General features: G+C 44.2%; 1 pseudogene; it reads right to left on the bottom strand.

The window, feature by feature from the left end:
• Nucleotides 1–6,913: 6,913 nt before the first annotated feature.
• Nucleotides 6,914–7,019, bottom strand: LOC120097221 (small nucleolar RNA SNORA44; annotated as a pseudogene).
• Between the last annotated feature and the right edge of the window lie 10,416 nt (nucleotides 7,020–17,435).

Raw genomic sequence — 17,435 nt, 5'->3', positions numbered from 1 at the left:
CAAAACATGAACTGACTGGAGTTCTGTAGTGTGACAATATCAGCTTAGACAGGAGGTCGCTTCCTCAGATAGCTGCGTTAGACAGTGATATCCTCCTGGGCTCCCTGCTGTAGAGAAGGCTGCCTTCCTGGACTGTTTCTCTGTAGTCAGTTTGTTGGCTTCCTGGCTGGTTTCTGATGCTTTGGAAGAAATCTCATCTCTGTACAGACTTGTGTACTCAGACTTTCATTAGTTACAGTTAAATATTTTGGATCCATAAGTGTAGGATCTTGAGAACAGGAACCCAATCTTTATATTCAAATTTCTAATGTGCAATGCCTGTCTAGCACATCTCCACCATCTTTGAAGGAAACACTGTGCCCATTAGAAATTACTCCTTGTCCCCTCTTCCCCTATCATTTAGGTACCATCAATATATGTTCTATCTCTGTGTATTTATCCTGGGAATTTAATATAAATAGAGTCATATAGAATATGGCTGACTATTTTTACTTTATGTAATGTTTCCAGGGCCCATCCCCATCACAGTATAGTTCTTTCTTTGTTCTGTTGGGAATAATATTCTGCAAGGATATCACATTTGGTTTCTCTACGCATCAGCTGATGATACTTGGGCTATCTCTGCCTTTTGGCTTTTGTGAATAATATTGCTATGGACACAACTATGCAGGTTTTCATATAAATGTCTTTTCAGTTCTCTTGGTAGTCTCAGGTTTTCATGGTGATGTTACATTTACCATTTTGCATGATCTTCTTTAGATGTAAAGTATGGTGTCCAGGTAAACATGCAGCTGGATTGGGCTTTCTGAACTGAATGGGCTTTCTGCATTCCGGAACTACTCTCCCTTCCTCCACAGCCTGCCAAGACCTTTGTCCCCCAGTACATTGTACCAAATCCTCTGTTTGAGGCCTCTGTATCCCCAACTAGCCTGTAAGTCACTCTGTGATAGAGGCTATATCTTTCCATACTCTCTTGGGTATCCACAGTGTTGGGTGCTCAGCAGACTTCAAGTGCTCTGATGTGTGAGTGACTAGGCCTGGAGAGATGGCTCAGTGGGTAGAAGTGCTTGCTACTCAGCCCTGATAATCTAAGAGGTCCATCTACAGGGACCATGGTAGAAGGAGAGATCAGATTTCCGAAGGCTGTCTTCTGACCTCCATATGCATGTTTTGGTATGCTTGTACACACACACACACACACACACACACACACATGTGCACACATATACATACATAGACATGTACATAGTACACACATGCATATAGACACATGCACACAGCACATACACATGCACATACATGCACATGCACAAACACACACATGTATACACACATATACTTGCACACATTTATACACATGCATGCACCCACACACATGTGCATACACATGCACATATTCTCATGCACCCATACATATACATACACTCACATACATGTCCACACATGTGCACACACTATCATCAAAATTATCATCCCCATCATAATGATAATTTTTGAATGAATGATTAAACTACTTTAGTTAATGTGTAGTTCTGTGTAGTATTTAGTGTATTGTTCTGTGTTTAACAAGTACAAAATTTGTTCCTTGTACTGTTTGAATATGAAATTCCCCCTCCCCATGATCATGTTTTCAGTACTTTTTTCTCCATGATCATGTTTTCGGTACTTGTTCCTACGAGGAGGTTATAGGAACTTTAGAGGGTGGGGCCATAGCTGGAGGACGTAGTCACTGTAGACAGGTCCTCGAGGGCATATTCCCTTCCTATAGAATTCTCTGCTTCCCTTCTGCAATGATGTGAACAGCTCCAGCTACACATTCCAACCACCATAATACCCGGCCAAGTACCAGTGAGCTGAACTCTCTAGAACCATCTTTCCTCCCTTGTGTTGTTTCAGATTTTTGTCAGAGCAGCCAGTCGCTAACACTCTGTGGACTGCTCACTGGCTACTGCTGCTACAGCAGCTCATGTCATCTACACAAGACACGTGCATCTTCAGAAAGCAATAAACCCCAGACGCCCCAAGAAGCACACAGCAATCTGCTCCACAACAGTACATTTAACTTGTTTTTAAATTAAGTGAGCGCCTTTGAATGTGTGTCTGTTCCGAGCACAAAGGCTTATTATCTCAAACAAAATACAACCTGAGATAACACTGGCAGGTAAAAGCTGAGCACCTTGCCTGCAGGAAAGTGATCTGAGTGATACATGGGTTATATTGTATCTCCGTTGTTCAGAATTCCTAGGCCTGAAACTCTCCCAGGCTGCTTCTGCAGAATGATTAGTGTATCTCAGAATAGTAAAGGAGGGCACGGCTGATGTCTGAAGTGACAGTGAACTCAGCCTTCCTGTCAAACGCTCTATATCCTTCAGCGGCAAGACTCGCAGCTCGGGGCTTTGTTGGCGGCAGGTGTTATCTAAATGCAGTGCGGTGCCGCTAAGAACCTGTGTACAAAGGGACTCAGTGTGCAGCTCTGGGGGCCTCCGTGTCACCGTGCTGAGGAAATCTCTTTTTTCTTCCTGTAAATTCTCCCTTGATGTTCAAGGGCTGAGGCTGAACATGATCAAATAGCAATTAAGCCACAATGATCTAAGAATTATGTGACATGATGACTTGGGAAGGCTGATCTGCTCCTAAAAGATAAATTGGGAAGAACGCGAGGGGCGAGGGTGGGGATGTACATTCAGGGCAGAACAGACGCTGTGGCGTGGCAGATTGCGACCGGAAATCGAAGGCTCCCTTTTAAATCAGCCGCCCCTCTGTACCTCTGGCTTTCTCAGAGTTCTCTCTGTACCTCCAGCTTTTACAGATTGTCAACTTGGAGATCCGGAACCAGCGAGAGCAGGTTCTTCTCTCCCACACTCAGTGTGAGTAATGGTTTCCCATGCGCAAGCACAGCCTCACGAATCTGCTCTCACGTGACCCTCACTTCGGCTGCCATTCCCTAAAACCACCTACTCAAGGTTGTGGAAATGGCTTCCTAGCCAGCTAGCTTAGTGCTCCATATCCCACCCCATTTAACTTATGCATCAGTCCCCTCACTCGCGGGATAATGCTCAGCTCAGAAACTGCAAAGAGCATCCCTTCAGATTGTTTTCCACAAACACCATGCCTGCTGGTATTCAAAGTCATAATAGACTTACCTTCCTTTGCTATAATTAAAATGAACCCTTAGGGACCCCCATTTGTATCAGTTACCTTTCTTCTCATTCCCGTAACCAAATACACAAGAAGCTACAGAATGGAGAAGCTTAAATGGACCCACAGTTTGAGGGAATAGTGCCCTTCATTCCATGGAGGGTATAGACTGTGTGACATCTTAGCAAAGCCAGAACTGGAGGCTGAAAACAGGGCATGGCTAATAACCTCAAGGCTCATCCTCCCCACAATAACCCTCTTCCTCCAGCTAGGCCCTATCTCACAACTTCCTCCCCAGACAGAGCTGCCAGCTGGAGACTGTACACTCATATGAGCTGTGGAGGACCTTTCATATTCAAAACACACCCCTGCCACTTCAAGTGAGCCTGCAGAGGCCCTGAGGTGAAGATGAATAGGTAGACAATTCACTGAGGAAACTGAGCCGAAAGGAAAAATCAATACAGATTGTAGCTTCCCATATAGGAAAAAAGAGAAGGGGCAGTGTCCTGAGAGGGCAGAGAAACCCTGAAGCTTGGCTTGACTCAAAGAATATAGAATTGATCCTACAGACTGCCCAGCAACTCCTTGACTAAGGCTGGAGTGAGTAATGTGGCAGGGAAGAAAAAATGTAACCTTCAGCAGTCTGAGGTCTCTATATGAGAAGGTAAACTGGCTCTGGACTCGCAGCGAATCCTGGACCGCTCCAAGGTCTAGAGCTTGCAAAGTCTGTGCAGAAGATAGCTGGGTGGGTATGAGTGTACAGGAAAGGGCCCTGGAGGCTTTAGGAGAACATGGTGGAGCCTGGTGCACCCTGTTTCCCATCCAAAAGGCCAATACTGAGGAAAGTACACCCTTCCATTATATAGCTGCTTCCCAGGGACTGAAATATTCCCTTGGCTCATAAGACTCATTAAACTAAGACTCAGAAAGTTTACAAGGTTCACTAAGCCACTCCTCATTGTCACATAAGAATTAAACAATCACGAGGCAGGGGTAGGGGGGAATCTTTGGTAGATCTGCCTACAAGTTGTGCAGGAAACCCCAGGGATATGATTTTCGTGAGTCATCACCTCTGCTGGGTAAAGGAGACATAGTTGCCAGAATTCCTATGTTCCTGTCAGTAACCCCAAGAAGCTCATTGCCTCACCAATCCAGACTTGGGTAGAAGAACTATTCCCTTCTGTCATTGTGACCCCTCATGAAAATTTACATGAACTCTTTACCAATTGCTCAAATTTTGAACATCTTTCACAGCCCAGCCCAGAATCTTCCACAAGCTTTTGCTAACCAACATATGCTCACACACAAAGACACAGGATCACAGAGATGGGACAAGACACTTTGTACGAGGCCCAGCTCATTACTAGTCTCAACTAAAGACACATCTTGAAGAGTGGTTGGGCCAGGAAAGCAGAGTGCATGGCAACTTGGATCATGGTAAGTGACTTGGGCCTCTTCATAAAGGGTGGAATTCTAGCACCTACACTTCTAGGGAAATTTTCCAAGTTCCTAGAAAGCAGCGTAACTACATGAGGCAGAAACAAACTAGAAACAGAAACTAAACCAGAAATTCAATGAATCAATACCAACAGAGACATGAAAGGACAAGTGGGCTTAAACTGCATCCTGGGAGCTGACCAGAACCCAGCAAGGGATTACAACCTAAGTCAGACTAGCCCAGCAAATAGTCAACACTGACATCCATCCCATCTTGGGGATTTTTGGGGTGGGAGGCTGAAGCTACTCAGAGATCAAGGAGACTGCTCTTGATATGGTCACATGCTACAAGCCTGAAGAATGTGCTAATGGCCTTGTCAAGTATCCTCTCTATTCTCCAGGGTGCTCTGCTGTTCTGATTGGAATGCATATACTGCTGTCTGGTGCCTAGAGAATGAAAGTCATGACTTCAAAGGCAGCAGCAACAACAACAACAACAACAGAACTAGAAAGAGAGCCAGTGAAGTGGCTCTGAGAATTAAGGTGATTGTCACCAAGCCTGACAATCTTTAGGACCCATACGGTAGAAGGGGAGGATCAGCCTTAGAAAGTTATCTTCCGACTTCCATGTACACACCCTGGCACACACGTATACAGACACACACAAGTAAGTCGACGTATTAATGTAATAAGTATTTTTGAAAGAGAATAGATATTGGCTTCTAACAACTATGGCCACACACTAACTCCAAAATAGTCTGGGAAGTGAAGTACAGCTCAAGGTGAAAAAGAAAAATCTACCACATTAATCTCGTGATCTAGAGTGCCTTCCTCTAACCTGGTTAAAAAAAAAAGATGTAGCTGTCTTATTTTTTGATTTACGGACTAGAAAGATGGCTTAGTGGTTAAGAATGTATACTCTTCTTGCAGAGTTTGGCTTCTAGCATTCACACTGAGTATCTCACAAACACTTCTAGCTCCAGCTTTAGGGGGATCCGATATCTCTTCCTCCATGCACATCACACTCATGTGAGTGTGCACACTTACACACTTATAAATAGACACACACACGTAGCTTAAAACTATAAAATAGATCTTTTAAAGGTAGATGTTTTTGTTGTAAATGGGATGATAGGCATCTGTCACCATGCTCAGATTTTAGTGCAGATACTGAAGACTAAACTCATGTCCTCAAGCTTGTAGATGGGCACCTTACTATGTGAGCCACCTCCCTATCCCCTCAAATCTTCATATTTCTAGAGGATAGGAAACTGTTTGCTCTGGGAAATACTTGGGAAAATATTCTACAGAGATTTTAATATAGTTTCCAAAGGTATTAGCTAGGAGCACCCCATCCAAGCTACAAACAGTAGGCTCTGTAGAGGAAGTACATGTTAGAAGAAATAAACTCCCCCTAAAACCAGCCAATCACAGCAGCTGTTGGGGGCTGTACCATATGCTCAACATTCATATGTTAAAGATTTGACTCCCAGTGCCTCAACTTAAGGCAAGGTGAGCCTTTAAAGAAGTGATTAGGTTAAAATGAGGCTACTGGGTTAAAATGGCTACAAAGACTCGCCATGTCTTTAACCCACCTTGTGGAAGGAAACTGGGATATAGAGGAAGATAGGAGAGACACAGAAAAAGGAACACATGATACAGCATAGAGAGGCTGCTAGCTACAAGTCAGAAGAAATCAAGCTGACACCTTGATGTCAGGGCATCTAGAACATAAGGAAGAGCATTTCTGTCTCTGAGCCTCTGCTGTGCCCCATTTTTTTCCAGAGCAGCCTCAGGAAACTAATAACAAGAAGCATCCCTCCTCTCCTGCCTCAGAGATGCTCACAGTCTGCAGAGGTGACTCAAAATGCATCACCGCAATACAGAACCCTTCATTTTTCCACCTAGGATGCCAGGAATCTGGGCTGGGACACACACTGATGCTTTCTTTCTTTTTTTTTTTTTTTTTTTTTTTTTTTTTGAAATTTGAAGTCTTTATTGAACCAATTGCATGTTAGGTTACAAAGGTATTTCACTTTTCCAAAATGCTGTTTCTCTTTGTAGACCAATCTGGCCACAAAAGGCTACCTGGCTAAGTATTAGCCAGAAACTTCTAAATCCCAGTGTGATCTTCTTGTGGCATTTTTCCAACAAATAATGCAGACCAAATCACAAGATGGCCACCTCACTGGTCACATGGTCCTTAGGTTAATGAGCAGAGGCTGACAGGCTGTCTCCTCACTCTTCCAAGAACCGCCCAAGTGCACACTGCAGAAGGAAAGTTTGTTGTGAATACCACAGGACAGAAGGACAGGCAGCTCATAACTCCAGTGGAAAAACATATAGGAGAGCTGAGTGGCAACAGCAGGCACTGTGATAACCTGGGCTGTCAAAGTCTCTCCGTTACTCTGGCATGCAGTTGGAGATCCCATGGCTATACACTGATGCTTTCTTAGGACTAATAATAACCTCTGCTGTACTCTTTGTCCCCGTGGTTCCTTTAGACAGGATCAATTCTGGGTAAAAATTTTGAGAAGGGTGGGATGCCCCATCCCCCAACAGGGGTCCATGCCTAACCTTTGAATATGGCCTCTACAGATTCTCCCTCCCCTTTGTTGGGCATTTCAGCTAATCTCATCCCTGTTGGATCCTGGGAGCCTCTTGCTTTCCTGTCATCTGAGACTTCTGGTGGCTACCCCCAGTTCTCCATCCCCCATAGCTACACACCTCTGTTCAAAATCCTGACCCTCTGTATATCATCCCAGTCTCCTCTCATACCTGATTCTGCCCTTCTTTTTTCCCTTCCCCCTCCTCTCTTCCTCCCAAGTCCCTCCAGCCCTCTACCTCTCATGAGTATTTTGCTCCCCCTTCTAAGAAGGACTGAAGTATCCACATTTTGGTCTTCCTTCTTCTTGAGCTTCAATATAGTCTGTGAATTGTGTCTTGGGTACTCCCAGCTTTTAGGATAATATCCACTTATCAGTGAGTGCATACATTGTGTATTCTTTTGTGACTGGGTTACCTACTCGGGATGATATTTTCTAGTTCCATCCATTTGCCTAAGAAATTTAGGAAGTCATTGTTTTTAATAGCTGAGTAGTACTCCATTGTGTAGTTGTACCACATTTTCTGTATCCATTCCTCTGTTGAGGGACATCTGGGTTGTTTCCAACTTCTGGCTATTATAAATAAGGCTGCTATGAACATAGTGGAGCATGTGCTGCACCTGAGGATCGATCCCATATGCAGCCACCAAACCCAATCACTATTGCTGATGCCAAGAAGTGCTTGCTGACAGGAGTCTGATATGGATGTCTCCTGAGAGACTCTGTCAGAGTCTTCCAAATACAGATGAGGATGCTTGCAACTAGTCACCAGACTGAACACGGGAACCCCAATAGAGGAGTCTGAAGGACTGAAGAACATGAAGGTGTTTGCAACCCCATAGGAAGAACAACAAATCAACAAACCAGACCTTCCAGATGTCCCAGGGACTAAACCACCAACCAAAGAGTCCACATGGAGCAACTTATGGCTCCAGCCACATATGTAGCAGAGGATTGCCTTGTCGGGAACCAATGAGAGGAGAGGCCCTTGGTCCTGTGAAAGCTTAATGCCCCAGTGTAGGGGAATTCGAGGGCAGGGAGGCAGGAGTGGGTAAGTGTGGAGGTGGAGCACCCTCCTAGAATCAGGGGGAGTAGGGATGGGATAGGGGGTTTCCAGGGAAAACTGAGAAAGAGGATAACATTTGAAATGTAAATACCAAATATCCAATAAAGAAAAGGAATAATAACAGACAGAGAGACCTGGAGAATGGCCCATCAACAACTAAGATGATACAGTTGGTACAGTTAAGATCTGACCACAATCCTACACTAGAGGAACAAGAGAGTGGGCCTGGGTTGTCTCAGCTCTTAGATATGAGGAGCTGGCTCAGCTTGGTAACATAGATTCCTCAGCAGTAATGTGCGGCATCCCTCATTTTTTACTTCATTACAATTCTTCAAGTATTCCATATGACATACTGTCTTGTGAGAGACCCCACTGGAAGGTGCAGTTGATGGATTTATTGAAAGGTTTATTGCCAAAGTTAAGAACCTTAATGCTTTTCTACTTATTTAGAAATATACTGATGCACTTGAGCCGAATCTGACAACTTTCTGGCAGGCATTAAGAAAGTAGTTAAAAGATCTGAGCTTAATTGGGTTAATTGCCAACTGTCTAGAGACCTACTTAAGCAGGATCCCCTTCTCCTCTCAGCTCCATGCTCAACTTCTGTGTTTTAACTGTGGATGGTATAGCCAAGCCTCTAGGACCTTTAGAGAATGGGAAAAGAAAACAATTACTGAGGCTTTTGTCGCTATGAGAACTTTGACCCAAAGGCTCCTTTCTCTCCTCATATACCTCTTGGATCCAGTCCCACCTCAGTGGAATCCCGTGTCATCATCACTGAGAGAGAAATGGGTTTTCAAAGGAGACTGATATGGATTGAGGTGAATGGAGACTAGTGGTACAGACAAGTGAAGAAAATGGGGACAAGTTAGAGACTAAGGAATAAAGAAGAAACTTTAATCAGGGAGGAAAGCTTCACATTTGGAAAAGACTGGGAGTGGGGAGAGCAGAAGAGACGGGGAGGGGAGAGGAGGGCAGGAGAAGAGAGGAGAGAAAAGGAAGATGAGTGTGCTTCCTCTCAGAAATACACTGAAGATCTCACCCCTAGTGCCTCTGATTATAACATTATCTAGAGATCAAGTCTTCACAGATGTAATCAAGTAGAGATGAAGTCATTTTAGTTAAGCCACAATGAGTACCACTGGTATTTCTTACGGAGAGATAAATTTGGACACAGACACAGAGGCAAGATCTTTGAATGATAACTTCCATTAGCGAAAGAATGCCAAAGGCTACCAGCAGCTGAGATTCCCTAGAGACTTTAGAATGTTGATACCCCTTTCCAAAGTCTTCAGTCTGAACTCCCAGACTCCAGAGCCCAGAAAGAATTTTACTCTTTTAAGACTCTCTCTGTGGTACTTGTTATAGACCAGAAAACGAATACAGGGAAAGTGAGAAAGAGTTGAACCAAGCTTCCCCGCATCTGCCCCTCCCCCATTCTTCCATCCCACCAGCCTCGTGGGAAGCACTTGGGAAACGTACCAAAATTCATAGACTAGATTGACAGTTGGTGCTCTATCTTTAAGGAGCTGAGACCAAGTGGAGAGAAATAAAGTGTGAAGCAGTGTCACAACATTCTCTTATTGGATAGCTCATCGTGGAATTAATCAGTTGATGAACCAATCCATGCCCATAGTCTCTAACACTTATATGTCGACTCAGGGTACACACGTCTGTGGTGAGGGCACTTACTTTTTGGAATTGGAACAACTATTGATCAGAAAGTATAAAGTAGGCATTTGGTCACTAACAGGGAAAGATGCAAACAGAGAATATAGGAAGAAAGAAAGAAAAAGAAAGACACACAGGGGGGGAGTACTGTGGAGGTTCAAAGGAGAATGGCCCTTGACCTGAGACTGCATGAATAAAGGGTTCTAAGTGGTGAGGAATGGGTATGAGAAATAACAAACACAAAGCAATGGGTCCTGCATAAGCTGATGACTTATGCCAAGCAAGTTTATTAAGAAATACAATAGCCTCTATACTATTTGCAAGAGGGAAAATGGCCAAGGTCGGTAGAGAGCTAAGCAGACGATGTTGGCAAAGATAACATAGGGTACTACAGGCACAAATCCCTAAGGACTGATAACCACAGCCCAGGGGAAAAGTCAGGTCCCCAAAACCCACAACCTTGACCCCTCTGAGCTCCTGGCTCCAGCATCAGACCAGCCTTGTCCAGTTTATTGCTGGACACAGATCTAAAGTTCTCTTTGTCCTTCCATCAGGGCCTCTGAGAGAGTCTTAGGTTGCTCTGACTCCTCACAGGTCCCAAGAAGCCCGTGTGTTTGTGTGTCCCCAGTGGGTGGAGATGTTGGAGAAGTAGGAGGCATGGCCTTGTTGGAGAAAGTGTGTCACTGGGGAGTGAACTCTTAGGTTTCAAAAGTCCACGCCATTCAGTTCACTCTGCCTCATGATTGTGGATCAAGATGTAAGCCTTTAGCTACTGCTCCAGTGCCATGCCTACCTGCCCACTGCCACGCTTCCTGCCATGGTGAGTTCAAACCCTCCAAAACTATAAGACCCAAATAAGCTCTTTCTTCTACAAGTTGTCTTGGTCATGGTGTCTTCTCACAGCCATGGAAAAGTAGCTAAAACAAGTTCCGTGGGATAGCAGGAGCAGACGCCAGCGTGACTATGAACAAGCATGATGCAGTCCAGAAACTCCCAAAGCAGAGAAAGCACAGGGTTCTGAGGAGCTCTGGAAGGATCTTCTGTGCTGCCACTTTGATTTTGGACATCTACACTCTTCTGAGAATACATTTCTGGTGTTCTAAACTCCCTGACTTGGGGAAATTCCATTTCAGCCACTTCTTAAAACACCAACATGTGAAAGCAGTTTAACAGGCCCACTGACGTATTGGTTTTTTTCTCCTTCGTACTTGAGGTTATGAGCTTAGTCCTGTGAGGTTACATACAACTGTAGAGCCTGCCTAGTGGAGATACAAAGAATTCCTGTCTAATAGGAAGACAGGACTAAAGATTGCAAAGGTTTTGCCTCGTAGGACACTAATATGTTTCGTTCCAAACTAAATAAACAAAAAAATCTTTTCTGGTAGAAATAATTCCTCTCACTCAAATTGTTTTGCACTGTTCTGCTTCTTCAGTAGAAATCTTGGATTAAGCTTTTACACTGCTTTCATTCTATATGAGAGTCACTTTTTACTTTTTTAAAAAAAATCACACTTTACCAATACCCTGATCTTCAAGACTGGACATGATCATGAGCTGGTCTATGTCAATGTCCTTCTGAAAGGAGGAAAGTCTTTCCTTAAAAATCTTCCTCCCTGTCAGGGACCTGACAAGCTTGATGGGGGCAACTCATGGCTGCTTTCAGGCTATCTGCTCTGTTATCAGGTATATACGGTCAGGAAGTTTCTCTGGCTAACACAAAATCCCCTCCCATCTATGGCTTGGTGGTTTGACTTGATTTCTTGACAAACACAAAATCTCACTGACAGCTTTTGGGATATTCTAATTTTATGATGTCTGGTGTAAGTCTCAGCATGGATTCTTGAGTTCTGCATGAATTTAAACACACTTACTGCAGAGGTCTAATACTTCACTTTACTGTCTGTGTGACTGATATTGATAACAAACCTCATCATTGTAGAATATGGGCCTCTGAGCAAAGCAGCCACCTTCTTGATCAGACCGGCTGTGCCTCCTTGCAAAAGAAACCATCATGATGGGGCTACTGATGTTCCGTCATAGGAGGATGTGAGGGAGGTTAGTGGATCCCTGCTGAAGTTCCAGCTGCTTCTTCTAGCCATTTGTATACAATTTTGCACGAAGTATGTGTAGCCTAGAGTAATAGAAGGTTTATAGGCTAGGAGGGTTAACTGAAGGGAGTACCATTCATGTGGGTATATGGAAGTCAGCATTTACTCTGGGTGAAAACTTTCTAGTGTGGTTGCTTTGAGATCGCCTACACTCTTTTAGGGTAGCCCCTAACCACTGCTCTACGGGTAAGCCAGTAAACTCACCGTCTTCCCAGGGTGACTGTACCTTGGCTTGTCACTAGGACCTTACTGGGGTAGGGACAGGGTAGATATTGTTTGCATCTCCCCAGGAAAGGAATTATCACTATTATTATTATTCCTATAAATAGCACGTAAAAGTACAATTCCTGTGACACATGCTGCACAATTGGCAAAGATAAACTGTTGTCGTGAATGATCACGCAGAAAATAAACAGACACACAATAACACAGCTCTCACCTTAAAGGGAGTAAATAACAGTTTACTCTGGAGACAAAAATCAAGTATGGCTCATATAATCTGGATTCTCTAGAATAACAGAATTTATAGAATGAATTGTGTGTGTGTGTGTGTGTGTGTGTGTGTACGTGTGTGTGTGTGTGTGTGTGTGTGTGTGAGAGAGAGAGAGAGAGAGAGAGAGAGAGAGAGAGAGAGAGAGAGCTAGAAACAGATGAGAAGACAATCCTTCTGGGATGTAAAGAAATAGATTGTAAGAAAGACTCTTTACAATTCTTGAGTAATAAGCACCCCAGGGTATGTGTAGGAACAAGAGAGGGAACAGTCTGAAGACCTGTCTGCTACTCTTTCCCAGCTGGGTCCCTTGGTCTTGAGCCAGCCTAGTAGCTCCCTGATCTCTAGCAACCTCTGTGCCTCAATGTCACATCTAGGAAAGGAGGGCTGGGCCAAAAGAGGGTTCAGTGCCACATAAGCCCAACAAACCCATGTAAAAATCCAGATGAGACGGTACACATCTGTGATCCCAACACCCCTTTGGTGAGATGACAGGTGGAGACAGAAAACAGACTAAAAGCCCGTGGGCCAGCTCACTCAGAGTATGAAGGGAAGCAGCAGAAGCAACAAGATGGAGGCTCTTCAGCAGGGTGGGAAGTGAGAGCCTACTTCCCAAATGTGTCCTCTGATGTACGTGTAAGTATACATGACACACACACACACACACAGAGAGAGAGAGAGAGAGAGAGAGAGAGAGAGAGAGAGAGAACAAACAAATAAATAAAATCATAGATCTACACCACTATTATTTACAGGTCATTTAAATTAACAGATGAAACTGGACTGGAACCTCTTTTACAAGGTAATATTATCTTAGTACGAGATAACACATTTGTTTCTAATATGTTGCAAATTTTTAGTTATTAATATGTTGCAAATGGTGAGAAAAATCTCTATGGAAATGTAGCTTTTCCCTCTCAAATCTTAAATTGTAACAGCTACCTACACCTCACAGCTTGCTTCCTAATTTATTATTATACATCTCATGTTGAAAACACACATCCAACATGAAAATTTATGGAAATAAAATGCAAAATTGGATGCTTTAAGATTAGGCAGATAGAGAACATTGTTAAGCATTTCTCTTCAAAGCTTGTTTTTATTATTTATACACTCTTCCCAGAAACTTAACTTGGTAAATATTGATTGAGCTACAAATGTTCTCACCAATTCTTTTGAAAGTTGGGGATTCTAAAAATAGACAGGATAGTGACACTCTAAAGAAAAGAAAAAAATAAATTAAAGAAAAAAGTGTGCAAATTTAAAAACAAAAACAACAGTAACAAAAAATTCCACCAGGCTTGGTGCCTCACTCCTTTAATTCCAGCACTCAGGAGACAGAGGTAAGCAGATACATGTGACTTTAGGGCCAGCCTGGTATACACAGTGAGTTCTAGGACAGCCAGGGCAGTCATAGAGAAACCTTATCTTAGAAAAAGAAAACAATCACCAGCACCACAACAAAAAACATTTAAAACTTGGATATAGGTGGAAAATACAAGAAGCTTCAAAAATATATGACACCAGTGAGAGTTCCTAATACACACCATCATAAAATGTCCTTTAGCTAGGGGGAGAGGATAATGCATTCCAACTTGTTCTCTTTTTTTCATTTTGAAAGTTTCTTTTCTTTTCTTTTTCTTGGCTATTTTACCTATTCACATTTCAAATGTAATCCCCTTTCTCCCCTCTCTCATACTCCTTCCCCCTCTTTCAATGAAGATGCTCCCACTCCCACCTCAAGGCCCTGGCATTCCCCTACATTGGGAAAAAGAGCCTTCACAGGACCAAGGGCTTCTCCACCTATTACTGCTGGACAATGCCATCCTCTGCTACATATGTGTTTGGAGTCATGGGTCCTTCCATGTATACTCTTGGGTTGGTGGTTTAGTCCTTGGGAGCACTGGTGCGGTCTGGTTGGTTGATATTGTTTTTCTTCCTATAGGCTTGCAAACCCCTTCAAATCCTTCAGGCTTTTCTCTAACTCCTCCCCTTGTTCAGTCCAAAGGTTAGCTGCAAGCATCCTCATCTGTATCAGTAGGACTCTGGCAGACCCTCTCAGGAGACACCCATATCTGCCTCCTGTCAGCAAGCACTTCTTGGCATCAACAATAGTGACTGGGTTTGGTGGCTACGTGTGGGATGGATCCCCAGGTGGGGCAGTCTCTGGATGACCTTTCCTTCAGTCCCTGCTCCACTCTTTGTCCCTGTATTTCCTCCCGTGAGTATTTTGTTCTCCCTTCTAAGAAGGAATGAAGCATCTACATTTTGGTCTTCCTTCTTCTTGAGTTTCATATGATCTGTGAAGTTTTTCTTAAGTATTCCAAGCTTATCACTCTGGAAATTAGCCTGGAGATTCCTCAGAAAATTGGACATAGTACAACCTGAGAATCCAGCTATACCACTCCTGGGCATACACCCAAAAGATGCTCCAACATATTATAAGGACACACTCTCCATCATGTTCAAAGCACCTTATTTATAATAGCCAGAAGTTGGAAAGAACCCAGATGTCCTTCAACAGAAGAATGGATACAGAAAATGTGGTACGTCTACACAATGGAGTACTACTCAGCTATTAAAAACAATGACTTCATGAAATTCTTAGGCAAATGTGTAGATCTAGAAAATATCATCCTGAGTGAGGTAACCCAGTGACAAAAGAACACATATGGTATGCACTCACTGATAAGTGGATATTAGCATTCCAATTTCTGTTATGAATTTAATTTTCTTCATGGCTTCAAAGACAACAACCTTCCATAACTTTTTAAAAACACTTCATCTCCCATATCTGTTTCGCTATAACATCTCCTCCTCATACGCCCCCTGCACCAAGGCCAGCTCTACTGTGTTGCCAAGGAGAGGGGCAGGGCCAGATCATCTGCTCTTATGATCCCAGGGCTAGTTCTCTAGAAAACAGCTGGTGGTGAGGATTGAAGTGGGGGAGGGGACCGCACACACCTATGCCACCTCACAGCAAACAAGTGGCAAAGTCAGCTCTCCTAAGCTCTAGCCTTCAGGGCTGGGTCACCTGTGCGCCACCCCCACACCCTACTCCTACCACTAGGGTCAGCTCTGCTGTGCTCCTAGGTGAGGTGCAAGGCCCTTCTCCGAAGCGCTGCAGCAGGTGAGGGTCAGTGTTAGCTTTCCGAAGCTCATGACCCTGCAGGCAGCTCTCCCGACTGCCAGAAGTGGCAACCTCTGAGCCCGTGCCATCCCATTGCAGCTTTCCCACATTCACGTCCTCGGACTTGGCTCACCCACACCCCAGTTGTCAGGGCCAGCTCTACTGTGTTACCTGGGCGAGTCTCTCCTGAGAGCTGCCACCAATTGGTGCCAGCTCTCCAGAGTGTCAGATTCTGTGAGGGACGGGGCCAGCTGGGTACAGCCCCTGAACATCCACGTGGTCCCTGGCGGCTGCCCTTACTAGGGACATCGCCATGTTCTCTAGCCACAGACATGACATCGATCACTGCCACTGTGTAGCCACAGACTCAGTCATGGCCCTCAGTGGCAACTCTGGCTGGGACCTTGCCTGACCCTTGGGCTGGGCTCTTGTAACAGGCTTCTCCTCTTCACCCTCAAGTCTCCAATGCCATCTCTCTTCATAATGCTTAAGTTGCCCCACTTCTTTCTCTTTCTCTCTCACCTGACCATCGCGTACTTGCACATTGTGGTGGCTACCACTGCAGGCTGGCCATGCAGCTGGCAGGTACCTGGGTGACATCCTCCATCCATACTATGTGGTGTGGCAGCAAGCTGGTGTCTATGTCCCACCTGTGCCATGCACTGGGAAGCAGATCTGTGGGTAGCGTGACAGTCTATAAGTCTCTGTCTGTCTTCCTTCTTCTGGGCTGCATTGCATAAGGCAGCTTTGGCCACTAAGCCAGGCATCAAGTTAGGATGACCAAAGGACTGCCCACTGCAAGGGGTGTGCCTTACATTTCAATAAACATTAACATATTTTTGACCTTTAAAATAAAATTCCTCTTGGTCGTCTTCTCCAGGTGTTATCGAGCAAGGACACTGACAGCTTCTTACTCAGTGATTCTCCCAGTAGAACCTAAAAAAAAAAAAACCCCACCAATCATCCAGCTGCCCTATCCTAAGAGTGGCCAGAACACTGTACTGTGAAAACTCCTCACTGGTCCACACTAATTATTTTCCCTCTTGACCGTGATTGGCTAAGGGTGGTCATGTGACCAAGCACCGTGCCAGGTAATTTCTAAACAAGGTTTTTCTGCACTCTAAGTATAAACTATCATAAAAAAAAGACTCATTCCTGTTTTGAGACATGTCATTATCGGTAAGTGCCAGCGGCTGAGCCAACTTATACTATCCCAAGGATGGCCAAAACCCAGGCCCTGAAGGAGGGACCCTGGGGCAGCCAGCCTATCCTCAGGTAGCACGTAATCCGTTCGTTCTTGAGCCCATTCCAGCTGCAGTTTTGTGTTGGTTGTTATGGAAGCTGTCTTATTTGATCCACACCTTTCTTGCCAGTATTTCTACTAGCCTCAGGAAGTAATGATTGTTAACTCTTTCCTCTCTGCTGGGCTCCACTTCAAATCCTTATGCTGATTTCTACCCTGCTTCCAGTGTTGGTTTTAGGAGCTGGGGCTTAGAGGAGGTGCCTGGGTCATGAATTTGAACCCTTTATGACCCAAATGAATAGTCAGGGAAAGATGCCTTGACCCTTCTACCAATAGGAACAGAGCAAAAAGTCAGTAAATAGACCCTCAGCAGACAGCAATTCTGCTAGACTATTTATTATTATTATTGTTGTTGTTATTGTTGTTGTTGTTGATGATGATGATGATGATGATGTTAATTAACATTATGATTAAACCTCTCAGCCTCCAGAATGTGGAAAATAAACCTTTCCTGTTCATAAGACACGGAGTTTGTAGAGTTTATTA

The sequence above is a fragment of the Rattus norvegicus genome, chromosome 15, assembly GCF_036323735.1.
Source record: "Rattus norvegicus strain BN/NHsdMcwi chromosome 15, GRCr8, whole genome shotgun sequence".
Classification (NCBI taxonomy): domain Eukaryota; kingdom Metazoa; phylum Chordata; class Mammalia; order Rodentia; family Muridae; genus Rattus; species Rattus norvegicus.
The sequence above is the reverse complement of the archived record's forward strand: the minus strand, read 5'-3'. Positions and strand labels throughout refer to the sequence as shown.